General features: G+C 33.0%; 2 pseudogenes; both read right to left on the reverse strand.

Annotated features, from left to right (window-relative positions):
* Positions 1 to 1,131: 1,131 nt before the first annotated feature.
* Positions 1,132 to 1,838, reverse strand: LOC107846306 (annotated as a pseudogene).
* An 11,484-nt stretch (positions 1,839 to 13,322) lies between these two features.
* LOC107848558 lies at positions 13,323 to 15,323 on the reverse strand (annotated as a pseudogene).
* Between the last annotated feature and the right edge of the window lie 2,675 nt (positions 15,324 to 17,998).

The raw sequence follows: 17,998 nt of genomic DNA on the forward strand, positions 1-17,998 counted from the left end.
CCATCGTGGTGAGCCACTGGAATTTCACTATAGGTGTAGTCTAAGGACGAGTGCAAAATTGTACTTTGGCGCGACGCGATGCTATCGCGTTACGTCACTCGAAAAGGACAAGTGTGAACTGGCACTTCACCGCAATGCGATGCTTATCGTGGTACTTCATTGGAAACTAACGAGTGTAATTTTACATGTCACCGCGATGCGGTACCGTCGCAGTAGCCCACTGTCTAGAACTAAAATTGCCATAACTTCTTACTCGGTGATCAGATTAAGGCGAAATTGGTATCGTTGGAAAGCTAATTCAATTTCCTACAGTTTGGTGGGTCTTGATATGGAAAATTCTTAGTATATCAAAATATATGCTTATTTGAAGTTGACTAAGACAACATTCTTATCAAAAACTCAATCGGTAAGGATTGTTTTGATTCGTCTAATAGCTGGGAGTTATTTAAGGCCTTAATATACGTCAAACTCACTCATAAAACTGGCAAAGCACTATAATTTATTTTGCATGAGCTTGAAGTATGGTTCTAATATTGGTCTGAATTTTCAGGGTATTACATTAATCTCCTAGTAATAACTCTATTATAAAAGACACAAGCATTAACCCTACTATTTCAACCTCCAGCTAAATCTAACTAGACACCACAAGCTAACTCTATCTCGAGAATCACCTAACTCTAGATGATTACAAAGAAATCAGTTTTACACCACAACACTTACTAACAATCATACAAGCAATAGTAAGAAAATGTTTAAGAACACCTTACAAAGAATCAAGTATCACAAAGAAATAAAATACAACTTAATGAGCTATCAGTTCCCTGTTGCAAAAGAAGTTTTTTATTCATAGATTTAGAGAGATATTTAGTTGTGAGAATTTGAAATCTTTGGTTTTCTTGTTAGAAAAGATAATCAATATATATGTATGACACAAGAAAACCTATGAGGGATGTTATTAAGTGAGATAAAAAGGTGACAACTTTTTCACCAACTTTTGTACTTTGCACCAGCTGTGAAAGTTGATTGTGATAGTGATAAGTGAGCTCAACCTGTTCCCTAAGTAATAGTATCTTTGTCATCACATAATCTCTAGGAAACAGGTCCCAACATGCTATTTGTCAATCATCAAAACTAAGGAATTAACAGCATTATAAGTTGAAGAGGCACAATTAAAATAGGATTTGACAGATTGTCCGGGACATAATTTCCATAAGAGACAGCTTTAGTTGTGTCGTCCTTAGATGAAATTTCAACAAGAGAATGATGTTTCTTCTTAGAACACATGATTACATGTTCAACCTCACCAAACTCGTTAAATAACTCTGTCAACCTTTGGGAAGTATAATCTTCACCGATTTTCCCCCAAAATATCATAAGCACTTTTCTTATCTATGCAAGTATCTATAGCAATAGACTCTTTCATTGAACGAAATATTTCATGGATTCGAGCACTTTCACCTAGAAGTTTAAAAGAAATTTGTTCCTCTTTTTTTAATCGAGATAAACTAATATCACGTACAAAAATAGGTGTTGATGACATTATTTTTCTGTGCTTTGAATCATGTTGGCAGAGTAATTGGATCTTGTCATTCTCACAATTGAGGAAAAGTAGATCATCAAATAACTTTCTTTTATAGTGATCCATGAGAAAGTCATACAAAGTCTTGATCTTTTGAAAGTTCAAGTGAGTATTAATAGGATCATGAAGCCTCCTGTCTGGATGTAATTCTAATGCTTTCTTTCGATAGGCTTTCCATATATCGTTTTTAGAAAGCATAGCCCCTTCCTCACCCAGAGGGTAAATCTAAAGCAGCACAATGACCAACTTTAATATCCATTGAAGAACAAACTCTAAGAAAACTTTGTACTATATTATATTGTGGGGGAAGTCATCAACATTACCTCTTTTATTTATAGGTGGCTTAATTTTTCTTAATCCTACAAGGATTCCAATTAATTAAAATTGTGAAGCAGATAGGTCCTAGGGGTACAAGCGACCTCCATTCCTAAATGTTACGATTTTAGGAATTCTATACCACTTTTTGTTATTTAGTATGTATTTGGGTACAAGAATCTGTATGTAAGCAACACGAACTTCAACACTAGTTCAAGTCCAAGACAAGACCACTTATGAAGTTCCTTAACACCTTCAACATTAGATTATGAATAATCTATCTAAGAAGTGTGTTAATGTTCAAAAAAGAGATGAAATAGAATTTTAAGGCCAAGTCCCCCGACTTCACGGAGTGTCCTTAAGGAATAATTCCTCTCACTGTACCCGAGATTATAGAATCTTCCTCCCATGATAAAATATCCTTCAATCCAAACAACAGTGGTACCTCAAATTGTTTGATTCAACAAACTCACTCAACGATTTGATTGATCACACAGAATATTTTTTAAGACAAGAAGAGAGTTTTTGATTTCAAAAAATTTGTATCTAAACCTGTGGATGAAAGCAGGTTTATATAGCCTATCAGATGCCTCTTGAAAAATGTAGCAATGGTTCACTTAAAAGGTGTGACCTTTCTATAAAATCATGTCTGTTCGTTCAAAGAATGTGTCTTTTCCAAATAGGCATACCATTTCGAAACAGCGTCAGCCACTGCATTCATGCTTATAAATGGAGGATAAAAAACATATAAAAGTTACGTTTTCCCTTTTGTATTCTTGGATTAAATTTCCGTCAAATAAACTTTGTCCAATAAGATAGATCTCATCGATTGATCATTTGAAAAATCCAAATCCAAATTCAAAGCCGAGCCAAGCGAGCGAGCGACGACGAAGGCGCGAGAAATCTCTTATTTCTTGCCTCACTTACCAAGTGGAATAAGTGTTACTTAATATAAACACTTGAAAGTCACATTCTCCCACCAATGTGGGAGAATTAGTAGACTTTCCATTTTAGAGTTCACTTTCTTTTTTAGTGTTTTCTTCTCTATTTTTCCTTCGACTTGGTTCCCTCCATTTTTCATTCATACTTTTCATATACTTTGAACCCAAAAATCCCCCAGAATGGCTATTTTTTGTAAAAAAAATTACGGACAAGTATGTGATCATCAAGCAAAGACTGATTACATCTGGATAAGTGGATTTCCCTTTGAACTTTCCGTAGTGAACATGCATCGGATGCACTCGGTCAATCGGTAGATTTGATATCTGTGAACCGTCGAGCTTTAATATACATCTAGACAAACCATGTTACACAACCAGTCTTTTACCATTTATGATTCTCACAGTTTTATTCTTTTCAGCCATGAACACTTCCCGATTTCATGAAAGCTTAGAGAATAGGTCTTTACTAATATTCTCCTTGAAGCAGCTTCCACTTTGCCCTGACATGGGTGATTTCTAAACGTTCAATCCTATATATTAAACTATTTGGTCAAATCTGCCAAATTTAGATAATCATGAAAAGACTTTTCACCTTAAGTCTTATCTTTATTTATGAAATATTATCTACATCATGAGAATGGGTTGGAGTATATTGACAATGTTGAACCTGTCAGACACAACTTTGGTTGATCTCCTTGAACCTAGCTCTTGGGTCTCCAATCTGCTAGGTAGAGTTACCGTCATGCTGACTTGTCCTACGCCTTAAACCCATTCCCTTGGATGTCCTTTCCATTCCTTCTCTAGATAGGCCTTTTGTAAGTGGATCCGAGATATTATCCTTTGACTTTACATAGTCAACAGTGATAATTCTACTATAGATAAGTTCCCTAACGGTATTATGTCTCTGTCGTATGTGACGAGATTTACAGTTGTACATCATGCTCCCTGCGCTACCTATTGCCGCTTGGCTATCACAGTGTATACATACTGGTGCCACTGGTTTGGGCCAATAAGGAATATCTTCCAAGAAATTTCGGAGCCATTCTGCTTCTTCACCGGCTTTATCCAATGCGATAAATTTAGATTCCATTATAGAGCGAGCAATACAAGTCTGTTTGGATGATTTCCAAGAGACTGCTCCTCCACTAATAGTAAATACATATCCACTTATAGATTTTACTTCGTTCGATCCGGTGATCCAACTTGCATCACTATATCCTTCGAGTACCGTGGGATATTTATTATAATGCAAGGCATCGTCTTGAGTGTATTTAAGATACCCCAAAACTCTTTTCATTGCCATCCAATGAGTTTTATTGGGATTACTCGAGTACCGACTCAATTTACTAATAACGCATGCTATGTCTGGTCGTGTACAATTTATTATATACATTAAACATTCCAATACTCTTACGTACTCCAATTATGAGTCATTTTCACCTTCATTCTTCCGAAGTACAAAGCTCACATCCAATGGAGTCTTGGCAATACCAAATTTCATATACTTGAATTTGTAAAGTACATTTTTGATATAATGAGACTGTGACAATGCCAATCCTTATGGAATTTTATGGATTCTTATTCCTAAGATCACATCCGCAACTCCAAGGTCTTTCATATCGAACTTTCTCTCGAGCATTCATTTTATTGCATTTATGTCTGAAATGTCTCTATTGATGATCAACATATCATCCACATATAAACACACAATGACTTGATGATTTGGAGTGTCTTTAATGTAAACACATTTATCACATTCATTCATCTTAAATCCATTTGCCAACATGGTTTGATCAAACTTTGCATGTCATTGCTTGGGTGCTTGTTTTAGTCCATAAAGTGACTTAATAAGTTTACACACCTTATTTTCTTTTCCTGGAACCACAAAACCCTCAGGTTGTTTCATGTAAATTTCTTTCTCTAATTCTCCATTTAGGAATGCGGTTTTCACATTTATTTGATGGATTTCAAGACCATATACCGCTGCCAAGGCAATTAACATTCGAATCGATGTTATCCTTGTTACCGGCGAGTATGTATCAAAGTAATCAAGGCCTTTTTTTATTTGAAGTCTTTTACTACAAGTCTTTCCTTGTATTTGTCAATAGTACCATCCTCTTTTATTTTCCTTTTGAAGATCTATTTAGAACCTAAAGTTTTATTTCCTGGAGGAAGATCAACCAATTTTCATGTATGGTTGCTTAAGATTGAATCAATCTCACTATTGACTGCCTCTTTCCAAAAAGATGGGTCTGATGATGACATCGCTTCTTTAAATATTTGAGGCTCATTTTCTAAGAGAAATATTACAAAATCCGAACCAAACGAAGTTGATGTTCTTTGACGTGTACTACATCTTGGATTTTCTTCATTATGTACATTCTCACTTGGTTCATCTCGAGGTCGTTTAGACCCCCCACTAGATTGTTCATGTCTAGTTTTATTTGGATAAATGTTTTTAAAGAATTCAGCATTATCTGATTCAATTACCATATTTTCATTAATATTTAGATGTTCGGATTTATGAACCAAAAACTGACATGCTTTACTACTTTTAGCATATCCTATGAAGACACAGTCCACCGTCTTAGGTCCTATCTTAACCCTTTTAGGAATAGGAACTTGGACCTTTGCTAGACACCCCCACACTTTGAAATATGGGGTATTCCTTTTCATTTTTCATAAGAAATTAATTGTGTCTTGCTATGGAAAACTCTATTGAGTATACGATTGGCTGTAAGGATAGCTTCCCCCCACAAGTTTTGCGGTAAACCTGAACTTATAAGTAAGGCATTCATCATTTCCTTCAAAGTATTTTTCCTTTTCGCAATTCCATTAGATTAAGGTGAATACGGGGTCATAGTTTGATGGACAATTCCATTCTCTACACATATTTCGGCGAAGAGAGATTCATATTCTCCGCCCGTATCACTTCTTATCATTTTTATTTTTTTCTTTTACTGATTTTCAACTTCAGTTTTGTATTACCTAAATGCATCTATTGCTTCATTCTTACTATTTAGCAAGTAAACATAACAATAACTAGTGCAATCATCAATAAAAGTTATGAAATACTTTTTCCCATCACGTGATGGTGTTAACTTCATATTAGAAATGTCAGTGTGTATTAAGTCTAAGGGATTGGAATTCCTTTCAACGGACTTATAAAGATATTTTGCATACTTTGATTCCACATATGTTTGATACTTTGATTCCACATACGTTTGATACTTTGATTTATTGCACTCAAAGTTTGGCAAAACTTCTAAGTTAATCAGTGTTCATAATGTTTTGTAATTAACATAGCCTAAACGTTCATGCCACAAATCATAAGACTCAAACAAGTAAGAAGAAATTGAACTTTTATTGATTTCAACATTCATTACATTCATTTTGAATAGGCCCTCAGTGAAGTAGCCTTTTCCTACATACACTTCTCCTTTACTAAGTACAATTTTCTCGAAAACAAAAACATATTTAAATTCATTCTTGTCTAGAAGTGAAACAGAAATCAAGTTCTTCCTTAACTCCGGAACATACAAGATATTGTTAAGTGTCAACACGTTGCCGGAAGTCATCTTCAAGCACACCTTTCCAGTTCCTTCTACTTTTGCAGTAGCGAAGTTATCCATGTAGATCATTTCTTCTACTTAAGATGGAGCAAATGTCGAAAATAATTTTTTGTTGGCACAAACATGGCGGGTGGCACCAGAATCCATCCACCATTCGTGAGGATTCCCCACCAAGTTGCATTCTAAAAGCATAGCACACAGATCATCACATTCTTTGTTGGACTCAATCATATTTGTTTGGTCTTTTTTCTTGCATTTCTTAGGGGCACAACAATCCGTGGACTTGTGTCCAATCTTGCCACAGTTGAAGCACTTTCCCTTGAATTTCTTCTTGGGTCGATTGCTTCTATATTCAACTTTTTTCCTTTTCTTAGATGTTTTGGTCATCTTCTACAATATGTGCTCCATTAATTATAGAATTCCCTTTTGACCTTCTCTCGGCAGTCTTATTATCCTCTTCAATATGTAGTCAGAGAATAAGATCTTCGACAGTCATCTCTTGCGTTTGTGCTTCAAGTAGTTTTGAAGTTTTTCCACATAGGTGGTAGATTCTCAATTATCGCTGCTACTTGAAATGCATCATTCATAATCAAACCAACAAAACAGTTTATGTGAGTACTAAGAACATTTTAAATTTGTTTAACAAAGGTATTTTTCAAAGATATACCTTCCGCTAGGAGATCATGGATGATTACTTGTAATTCCTGCACTTGAGAGACAACTGATTTGCTATCTATCATTTTAAAGTCCAGGAACCTTACAACTAAGAATTTATTAATTTCTGCATCCTCTGTCTTGTATTTTCGCTCTAGTGCCCCCACAATTCCTTCGATGTCTTAGTTCCACTGTAAATATTATAGAGGTCTTCTTAGAGATCACTCAAGATATAATTCCTGCAAAGAAAGTCTGAGTGTTTCCAAGCCTCTACTATTATAAAACGCTCTTTGTCTGAGTTTCCCTCAGGCACCTCAGGAGCATCCTCAATAGTGAACCTTTGGAGACATAGATTAGTGAGGTAAAAGAACATTTTTTGCTGCCATCTCTTGAAATCAATGACCGCAAACTTTCCGGGCTTCTCCGCAGGTGCCATAGGTTGCGGAGCATTTACTCGACTTGTCGTGGCAATGGTAGTTGCCGCCATAGTCGTAGAATCATCCATTTGACTATCATTCGTCATTTTTCCTATCACCACAAGATAATAAATTTAGTATTTTCGAAATACTACTAATAAAGTTAAACAACTTTAAACTCTTCTTCTTGTTTCTAGTTTAACGATAAAGTTTTTATGACTTTCAATCGTCAACTGAATGATCTTTAACTTGTGATGAAGATTTTATTTCTTCAAATCACTAGTTAAGTTCAAACGGAATAGAAAGCTAAAAGCTTTTATCTCTAGAAATAAGCAATACAGATTCTTAAACAGTAAAATTTATTCCTTAAGATTGTTATATAGTATGTATTCGGGTACAAAAATCTGTATATAAGCAACACAAACTTCAACACTAGTTCAAGTCCAAGACAAGAATACTTATGAAGTTCCTTAACACCTTCAACACTAGATTATGAATAATCTATCTAAGAAGTGTGTTAATGTTCAGAAAAGAAATTAAATAGAATTTTAAGGCCAAGTCCCCCGACTTCACGGAGTGTCCTTAAGGAATAATTCTCCTCACTGTCCCGAGGTTATGGAATCTTTCTCCCGGGATAAAATGGCCTTCAATCCAAACAATAGCGGTACCTCAAATTGTTGGATTCAACGAACTCACTCAACGATTTGATTGATCACACAGAATGTTTTTGAAGACAAGAAGAAAGTTTTTGATTTCAGAAAATTCGTATATAAACGTGTGGATGAAAGTAGATTTATATAGCCTATCAGATGCCTCTTGGAAAATGTGGCAATGATTCACTTAAAAGGTGTGACCTTTCTGGAAAATCATGTAATGTGTCTTTTCCGAACAGGCATCCCATTTCGGGATAGCGTCAGCCACTGCATGCATGCTTATAAATGGAGGATAAAAAACACAGAAAAGTTGTGTTTTTTCTGTGGTATTTTTGGATTAAATTTCTTTCAAATAAACTTTGTTTAAAAAGATAGATCTCATCGATCATTTGACAAATCCAAATCCGAAGCCAAGCGAGCAACAATGGCGCGAGGCATCTCTTATTTCTTATCTCACTTACCAAGTGGAATAAGTGTTACTTAATATAAACACTTGAAAGTCACATTCTCCCATTAATGTGGGAGAATTAGTAGACTTTCTATTTTAGAGTACACTTTCTTTTTTAGTGTTTTCTTCTCCATTTTTCCTTCCAATTGGTTCCCTCCATTTTTCATTCACACTTTTCATATACTTTGAACCCAACACTCTTTTATATTATACTCGCTAGTTTCAATGGACATTGAAGTGATACTAGTCATCTGACCCATATTTAATCGGTCCGATTGGATAGCAGTGGGAGATGGAGTAATTAGCTCTTACCGTTGTGGGATTTAGTAGGTTACTCCTTTTTTTTAAAACCATTTTGCCAGCACCTAGTATCACGTTGAGTGCTCTGGTTGTCTCGTGAACACAAAAGAGAAACTGCAGCTATAAAAGCTGAGTACAAAGTTATGGCAACGCTTTCCGGGAGATAACTATCAAATTTGGAGCAAGGAAGGGTGGAGATTCAACCCCAAATTCAAGCCAATTATTTCTTGTATTGATATAGAGAATATGTACCTTCATTTCATCCATTTTAAATCATAAATTTATGTTTAATCAAGAGGCCTAAATTCAGAAATTTTGCTCTAATCCTAGGAATAGAAAATCATCGTTTGACCTAGAAATTGCTAATACTTCCCCTAAAATATTAGCAATCACCTTCTCAATAAAATTACTGATTGTAAGTCCACATCTACCAAGATGTGCACAGAAAGTGAATAGAACACAAATAAATTAAAAGGGCGGACTCTACTGGTAACTTTGGTGACCATATTATTGAAGAAGTTAATCTTCTTCCTTCCTATGTATATGGGTGCACCAAGATATGTAATGCGAAAATTCATCTTTATCTCATAATTGTTCTCGCAGATTCAAGGTCGTTCGATGTAAATAAAATTATGTTGTTAGCTTATTAAGAAAATGAGTAAATATTTAGAGGTAAATTATGTGAAGTTAGTTAGCAAAGTCACTAAAACTTAGTTTTATATCAATGGTTACTCAACTTCTAGTTTTGTTAATCAATATTCTTTCATCTTGTGACTTTTATCTTGCAAAATCACAATACAATATTTGTCATTTACAAAAAAAAATCTAATTGACAAAATAAACTATGTATTCGATTAAGCCATGTTAATATCTTCATGTTGTAACTATATGTGGAGAAAATGTTTCCATGAGTTTCTCAACTAGTTCATCTACCCCTCCGTCAATACTTTCATATTCCTCTTCATTATCCTCATCATAGTCATAATGTCAGTGTCCCCAACTGCATGTTCCATTGATATAAACTTCGCAGGTGACTCTGATACTAAGCAAAGTAATTCCTGTCTCAAAACTAGAGCTAAGACATACTTCTGGTGGTCCTCCTTAACTTGTTTTTTTTTACTGTGACATATGTGGTTCTGTTCAGTCCTTGAAGTTGCATTTGGAACCAATTTTCTTTTCATATGCTTATTACTGGACTTCTCTCCTAATGTTACAAACTTAACCATTTTGTTCTTAAATTGATCTATCTTTTGATACCCTACCTCCTTAAATGCTTTGTAAGTGAAATATGTGGTAAAAGCCTAAGTTTGTTGGTGAAATGTTTTCGAAGTGCAAATATAGGCTAAAAGCAGGCGCGGCTCTACCTTACAAGAAAATAGGCGGCCTCCTTAGGCCCAAACTTGAGGAGCCTCATTTTTTACGATAATATATTATATATTTTTAAAAAAAAATCTTATTTATAGAAAAATTAATTTATTTTTATATAAAAGGAAAGAATTATTAGAAGTTCATATATGAGTGTATTATGTCTCAAGAAAGATTAATACATTAATTATATTATTACTTAAAAAAGAATAATTAGAAAAAATTGATTATATAATTTTGAAAATAAAATTAGTAAAAAAAAAATATTTTTCTTAAAAATTTAAGGCCTCCATTTGATTTTTACCTTACACCATCAATATACTTGAGTCGCCCGATTAAAAAGTAGCCTATATTTGGGGGTGATGGTTGGTAAGATAGTGATGTCTTAACTATTTTAAAGGTGAATAAAATGAAATATTTCTTGATATTTTGGAAATGAATAAAAAGAAAGAAGAAAATGGAGGAAGAATAAAGTTTGTGACTAAAAGGTAGACTAGGTGGTGAATTGGAAAAAGGGAAAAATGGGTGGAAAAGTTTTGAAGGAAGCATGTTTTTTGTTGCAACATTATACTTCTCCATTCCAAAATAAATAAATTATTGAACTATTTTTCAAAGTTCAAAATAAATGACTTGTTCATTTAGGAGACATATTGAAATTTCTTTCAATTTTACTCTTTCATTTAATGAGGTTCTTAAGTTATTCACATTTTCTAGGAGAGTAATTTAAGAATATTTAAAAGGATAATAATGGCAAGTAACGTACAATTTATGTCGTAAAATTTTTTTTTTAAGAAGTGTGTCATACCCAACAATTTAATTATTTTGGAAAGGAAGAAGTAGTAATTAGGAATATTCTGAGTCACTTATCCATAACTCTGCCCAACCTTAACCGAAAGCCTACATTACCAATCACTAAGTCGTAACTGATTTTGAGCCAAACGCATCTACATTAGTGGAGAAATATATGAAGGGCAACCTTATGGTACTACTTGTATGCATTTGAACATCTTTTGTGTGAGAGGCGGTGGACTTTTTCATTCTTATATCACAATTTTGTTTGAAATGCATTTAATAAATGTGGGATTTTCTCTTGATTGTACAAGGCACATGAGAATTTGAGTTGTGAAATTGTTACCCCTCCAATTGAAAGTAATAAACAAAAGAAAGTGCTTAAGCATCATACTGGTGAATAAACTTCAAGATTACCTTTTGAAGTGTAACAAAATTTCAAAGCACTTCATACTTGCATATAATTCAGCAAGGCACAAATTTTAGTCGCTCTCTGATATATGAACACAGCTAATAATGTAGTTAAAAAAACATCAAAACATACCTGAGAGGACGAGCGTAGAAGAAGAGAAGACGGATGAAGAAGAACCCAGAAAAGAACAACTCAACAACGTTGAGGAGAGATTGAGCAGAAAAACGTAAAAATAAGTAATATAGGGTAAAGGGTAAAATAGGATTTAATGATATTATATAAGGGCATAATTGGAAAAAAAAATCCATAGGATACCACCGAATCGGTGGTTCTGTAAGTGCCTGTTTTGGATGGTGATTTTCTATGGTATGGTATGGTTTCGAAGGGAACCATATTTTTTTATTATTATTTTCTAAAATGCATGGTTTGGTATGGTATTTTTTCATGGTTTGATAACCATGAAATCCCCCAATTTACGGAACCACCAATTTGGTGGTATCCCATGGTTTTCTTTTTTCTTTTTTTTCAATTATGCCCTTATATAATATCATTAAATTCTATTTTATCCTTTACCCTATATTACTTATTTTTACGTTTTTTTGCTTTTCTGCTCAATTTCTCCTCAACGTTGTTGAGTTGTTCTTTTCTGGGTTCTTCTTCGTCCGCCTTCTCTTCTTCTACGCTCATCCTCTCAGGTATGTTTGGATGTTTTTTTAACTACGTTATTAGCTGTGTTCATATATCAGAGAGCGACTAGAAATTCGTGCCTTGCTGAAATATATGCAAGTATGAAGTGCTCTGAAATTTTGTTACACTTTAAAAGGTAATCCTGAAGTTTATTGCACCAGAATGATGCTTAAGCACTTAGCCACATTATTCCTACGGATAATGAAGCCAACCTGATATGAAAAGTTGAATTATATCAACAGGCATCATGAATAACATGGCATTGACAATTGGTGGTGTGTTGATGTAGTGGAAGTACACTACGATTTTTCATGAGACGTGGTCCAGAAATTGATTGCATAGCAAAATATTGTCTGCTTCAATTGCATAGAAAAATCTCCAAACTAATTCATCTCTATATTCTTGACCATATCTTCTGATTCAAATAAACAAAACTGATTACATTTTCCTAGACTAACAAATGTGAAAAAAAACCAATTTTACAAGAAGAATCTAATAGGTATATTACACATCTGTAAAAGAATTATGTACACTTTTGTCTCTCTTGAGCTCCAAAAGATTTATGAATTAAACAATGTAATATATTTACAAAGTCATGATTTGTAATAAATTTGTAGAGAGAAAATTAATTTATTAATAATTATTGAAAATTTTGAAATTTATAATAATTAGGGATATTTTAGTAAACTTACTCATTACGATATAGTACCATACCATCAAACCAAGCAAAAAACTGTTATTAAACAACAATGACCGATACAATCTATTCAAACATTGTATTGTACTATACTATACAATACCATATCATACCATACTGTACCATACATTATGAAACCATGACAAACCATCATCCAAACATAGTGTAAATTGGGGATTTCATGGTCATCAAACTATGAAAAAATACCATACCATACTATTCCTTTTAGAAAACAATCAAAACAAATATGATTCCCTTCGAAACCATACCATACCATGGAAAACCACCATCCAAACAGGCACTTGGTAGTAATAATAGCCTTTCTATTCCTTGTTGTCTATATATTTTTTTTTTCTTTATTGTTTCTGTTGTCTCCTTTTTATAGTTTAGGCTGTAGGTTTTAGTTGGAACATTTTGTTCATTATAATTGGTAAACCCAACAGTCTTCTTTGCTTTATTCCTCCCTCTTCCTACATCATTAAAGCCAGTAGAGCTACTGAAAAATTCCCTAAATTTGAACATCTTACAACAAAAACAATACCCAATATAATCTTACAAAGTGGGGGAGAATAGAGTGTACACAGACCTTAACCCTACATCAGATATAGATGTTATCTCCATAAACCCTCCACTCAAGGGAAAATAGTCCAAAATTTAACATTTTACGATACACAAATTATAGGAATACCAAAAAAAAGGGCAGCTTGGTGCACTAAAGCTACCGCTATGCGCGGTGTTCGGGGAATGGCCACATCACAAGGGTGTATCGTACGCAGTCTTACCTTGTATTTCTGCCAGAGGCTGTTTCCAAGGCTTGAACCCGTAACCTCCTGGTCACATGGCAGCAACTTTACCAGTTAATCCAAGGCTCCCTTTAAATTATAGGAATACCAAAACATAAATATATGAGAACTACTTATGTGGAGGATTAAACCTCCGTCAATCTCTCAAGTTATGATGTTGTTCAGTTGAAATCACTAACATACACCCCCATCACCAACATAAATTCAATAGCTAAACTACAAGCTCATCTAAGAGCTGACTAACACTCCTATCACTAGTGCAAGAATCCTTGACGACGACTTCCCATGAATCAAAATCGAACCCTTTCTTTCTCTTCTTCATCTCCTCTAAAACAAAGAAAGCATCGTCAACCTTCCCTTTATCAAGAAGACCAAGAATCAAACACCTTACTGTTTCCATACGCGGAAAATGCCTACTCATCAACATCGCATTCAAGACCTTCAAACCTTCCTCAAATTCGCCTGTTTTACAAAATCCATCAACCATCATTCTATATGTAGCTGTATTTGGATAGCAACCCGCAATTTGCATATCAATTAACATCCTATACGCCTCAGCAGTTTTACCTTCCTTACAAAAATAATTGATTAACATGTTATAGATCACAACGTCAGGCTTAATACGCCTTTTTTCATCTCGACAAGTAAACTATTTGCCTCACCAATTCCGCTTCATTTCAAAAGATCAGTCATCAAAACACCATAATTAACTATTTTCACCTTACTTGATATTTCATATCAAACATCAACTCTTTAGCTTCCTTATACTTCCCCAAACAACATAAACCCTCCATCAACAAACCATAAGTAACCGCATTTGCCTTCTTCCCCTTTCTAACCATATCTTGAAACAACATTTTACCCCTTCAACATCCCCGCTTTTCCACAAAAACCCAGTTTGACAATTATAAGTCACCACAATTGGCTCAATTTCTCTGTCAAGCATTTCATCAAACACTTGGCGCGCCATTTCCCAATCACCTTTCTCAAGCTTGATCATAATATTAATCGAAACCGAATTCAACCAAATACCCATTTTTGAACAACTCATTAGCATCTCATTCGCAGCTTCACAATGCCCATGATCAATAAGAACATTCAGAATCGCATTAAAAGAATGTACACTCCGCGAACAATTAAACGACCCCATATTGTGAAAAAGCTCAATAGCTTTATCAACTAACTTTGCTTTCCCATAATGTTGAATTAACCCAATGAAAAGTGTTTCTTTACAATGAACGCAATGGGTTTTGAGATACTCAAGAAGGGTTTCAACAGCTTGGAAGTTTCTTGATTTTGCAAGCTTGTAAAGACGACGAGAGTATGTAGGGTAATCATGTTTGATCCCCATTTGGTCGTAATCATGGAAGAGTGAAATAGCCTCATTCGGGTCTTGGATTTTTTAAGGTCGGCAATGAGTGGTATTGGTTTGCGAAGAAGGTTTCTTGTGGGTTTATGAGGCGGGGTTTGAGTTTCAGGTCTATGAGAATGATGATGAGTGTGGTATGATTGGGATTGAGAATTTTGGGTTGTGAATACTATAAGATTATGAATTGTTAGTTTTGAAGCAGTTATGATAGCAAACTCATGGTCTATGCTTAGCAGATAAAAGAGGCTAAGAATAAAGAGGAGGGGGAGAGCAAGAGAGCTAGAATAGGAAGCTTTTAACTTCACCGAACGTAGGTCAGAGTGTGGTAATCATTCTCAATTTCGCCCAAAATCTTTAGTTCCATTGTTTGATTCTTGAATTGATCATGGAATAAAGGAAAATGTGCTTATGAAAGCTTGGGTAAATACATTGGTAAAGGTTTTGGTTTTGGGGCCAAATTGAAGCTTCCACAATTGAGCTTCCAAAGTAAAGTTCAAAAATGACACTAAAATAGGTTGATATTGATATTTTATTCCCTTACAGCTAGTTTGGTGGGAGGTACTAGAGTAAATAATTTCAAAATAAAATAATAATTTTAGGATAAAGATAAAAATTTTAATACATTATTTGATTGCTAATATTCGGAATAACTTATCTCGGAACTAATAAATAGTACCGAAATAAGTTATCCCCACATTTGGTGGGATAACAATCACATCATAATTTATACTTGGGATAAAACTATAAAATGACAAGATTACCCTAAACCCATTACAAACACATTTCTCCAATCTTCTTAATCTCCTCTTAGTTCTTCAATCTCTAATTATTGCTTTTGAAATTGAAAAAATATTATTGATATCTACTTGATTATCTAAAATGAGCTATTTATGACAAATTAAAAAGACTAAAATATCTTATTTTGAAATGACGAAAATATATGACTAAGAAAAATTAACCTCTTATTAATTGAACTTTGCATTTTTTTTCATCCCATTGCTTGTGAACTTTATAAACTTATACGTTATTTTCTTATATAAAGGATCAAAATGCACAACTAACAAATTAAAAAATAAAATATATTAGTTTCATACATAATAAGGATCAAAACTAGATATTATAAATTTTTATATATCCGACAAAATGTAGATACTATAATTTTTTAAGTATAGAAAAATGAAATTCAACATCAATTGTTTCCTTACAAGGATTATTTTTGTGAATTGATAACACGAAAAGTTTTTACTATACAATGAAAAGATTAATTAAAGTAAGTAGATTTTATAATAATAATTACCATTCACTAATAATCTGTAAAATATTTTAGCAACTACAAAGGCGTTGCCTAGTTTTAATACACATTATCGTTTCACAATTGATTCCATTATTCAATTACATATTTTAAATTAAATAATTTTTTAATCACTTGAAAATTGATATTATATATATATCAATTAAAATGAATTTTAATATTCTATATTATATGAGTGATATGTGTTTAAATAAAGTGACATAAACAACAAATCTTCTTTTACTTAAACAAACTTAAGTTGAAAGTTTTTATTTCAAACTAAATAAGATGTAGTAAATTTTTTTTTAAATACACACGGCATAATCATGGAAAGGCACATGCAAAAAAATTAAAGCTAAATAAAATGAAAGTTTTATTTTTTAAAATACACACAATATAATCATGAAAATGCACACACATAAAAAAAATTAAGCTAAATAAGATGAAAATTTTATTTTTAAGAATAAATATTTAAAGCTTGAAAAGAAATATATATAAAAAAGAAGTTAAATAAGATGGAGGGTATTTTGGTAATCAATTAATTTATTCTTAGAAATTATACCATGCATATTACTTTGAATACAACAAACCAATTGCTCAATAAAAAATAATCCCAGCATAACTAATATCAGTATAATTTATTCCATCATAACTTATCCTAACATAACTAATTTCAGCATAACTACCTTCCCAATCAAACGACCCCTTAAAAAAATCTTACAAAAATGATTTTCGTAAGAAATGGTTCCAATTTTTTGGCTCGTTTTAATAACTTTTTCCTATAAGGCACATGTTTTAATTCTTATTCATAAGACAAACGGTCATAACATTTCAAGATAATGAATCTGCACAAATTGATTAATAAATTTTATTTTAGGCAAATGTTAAAACTTAGATATATTATTCATGACACAGACATTGTAACTCTTTCTCTATATTTTAAGACTAAACTTACTCAATAGACCATAAATTTTACTTTATAAACAAGCATTAGAACTTAATTAGAAAAATCAAAATTCAAGATCATAAATTCAGAAAATAAAAATTCAAAATCGGACATTTTGAAGACACTGGATGTTATTTCCACGATGTGGGGTGTCTTCAATAGTGACGGATCTTGAATTGTTATTTCCACTTAATAAAAATTTAAAACTGTTATCAATGTATTTACATTATAGTGAATGTATATCAAAAATATAGATAAGATCTATCAAGATGACAGATCTAGTTGATATCTATTAGCATATGAAATATATACCTTTTATAGAGAAAGCAATAATGGAGATATAGCAGATACGACAACATCAACGGAAGACAAGATATTGGTTAGAATCATTGTATAGATTTTTTAGTCTTTATGTAAATTTGTAAATTAGCTTTTATGTAGACTTGGACTTTTCTTTTAGCCTTTAAAGGCTATGTATAGGCTTTTTAAGTTAGGTAGGTCTATATATAATAAATCTATTTCATATATTAGTTAATCGTCTATATCCGCACCCCCTTACAAATAATATCAGAGCCTAGTAATTTAAAAAATACAAAAGTGAGATATAAATTAGAGTTATAAATTATTAAATTAATTATGAGAAGACTATTTAAAAATAGAGAAGCTTTAAGAAAAAATAAAGAATCTTTAATTAGTAATTATTCAGAATATATAAGTCTAAATAAAACAAAAGAAAACCCACAAAGATTAGCCTACTTAAT

Source organism: Capsicum annuum, chromosome 11 (genome assembly GCF_002878395.1).
Source record: "Capsicum annuum cultivar UCD-10X-F1 chromosome 11, UCD10Xv1.1, whole genome shotgun sequence".
Lineage (NCBI taxonomy): Eukaryota > Viridiplantae > Streptophyta > Magnoliopsida > Solanales > Solanaceae > Capsicum > Capsicum annuum.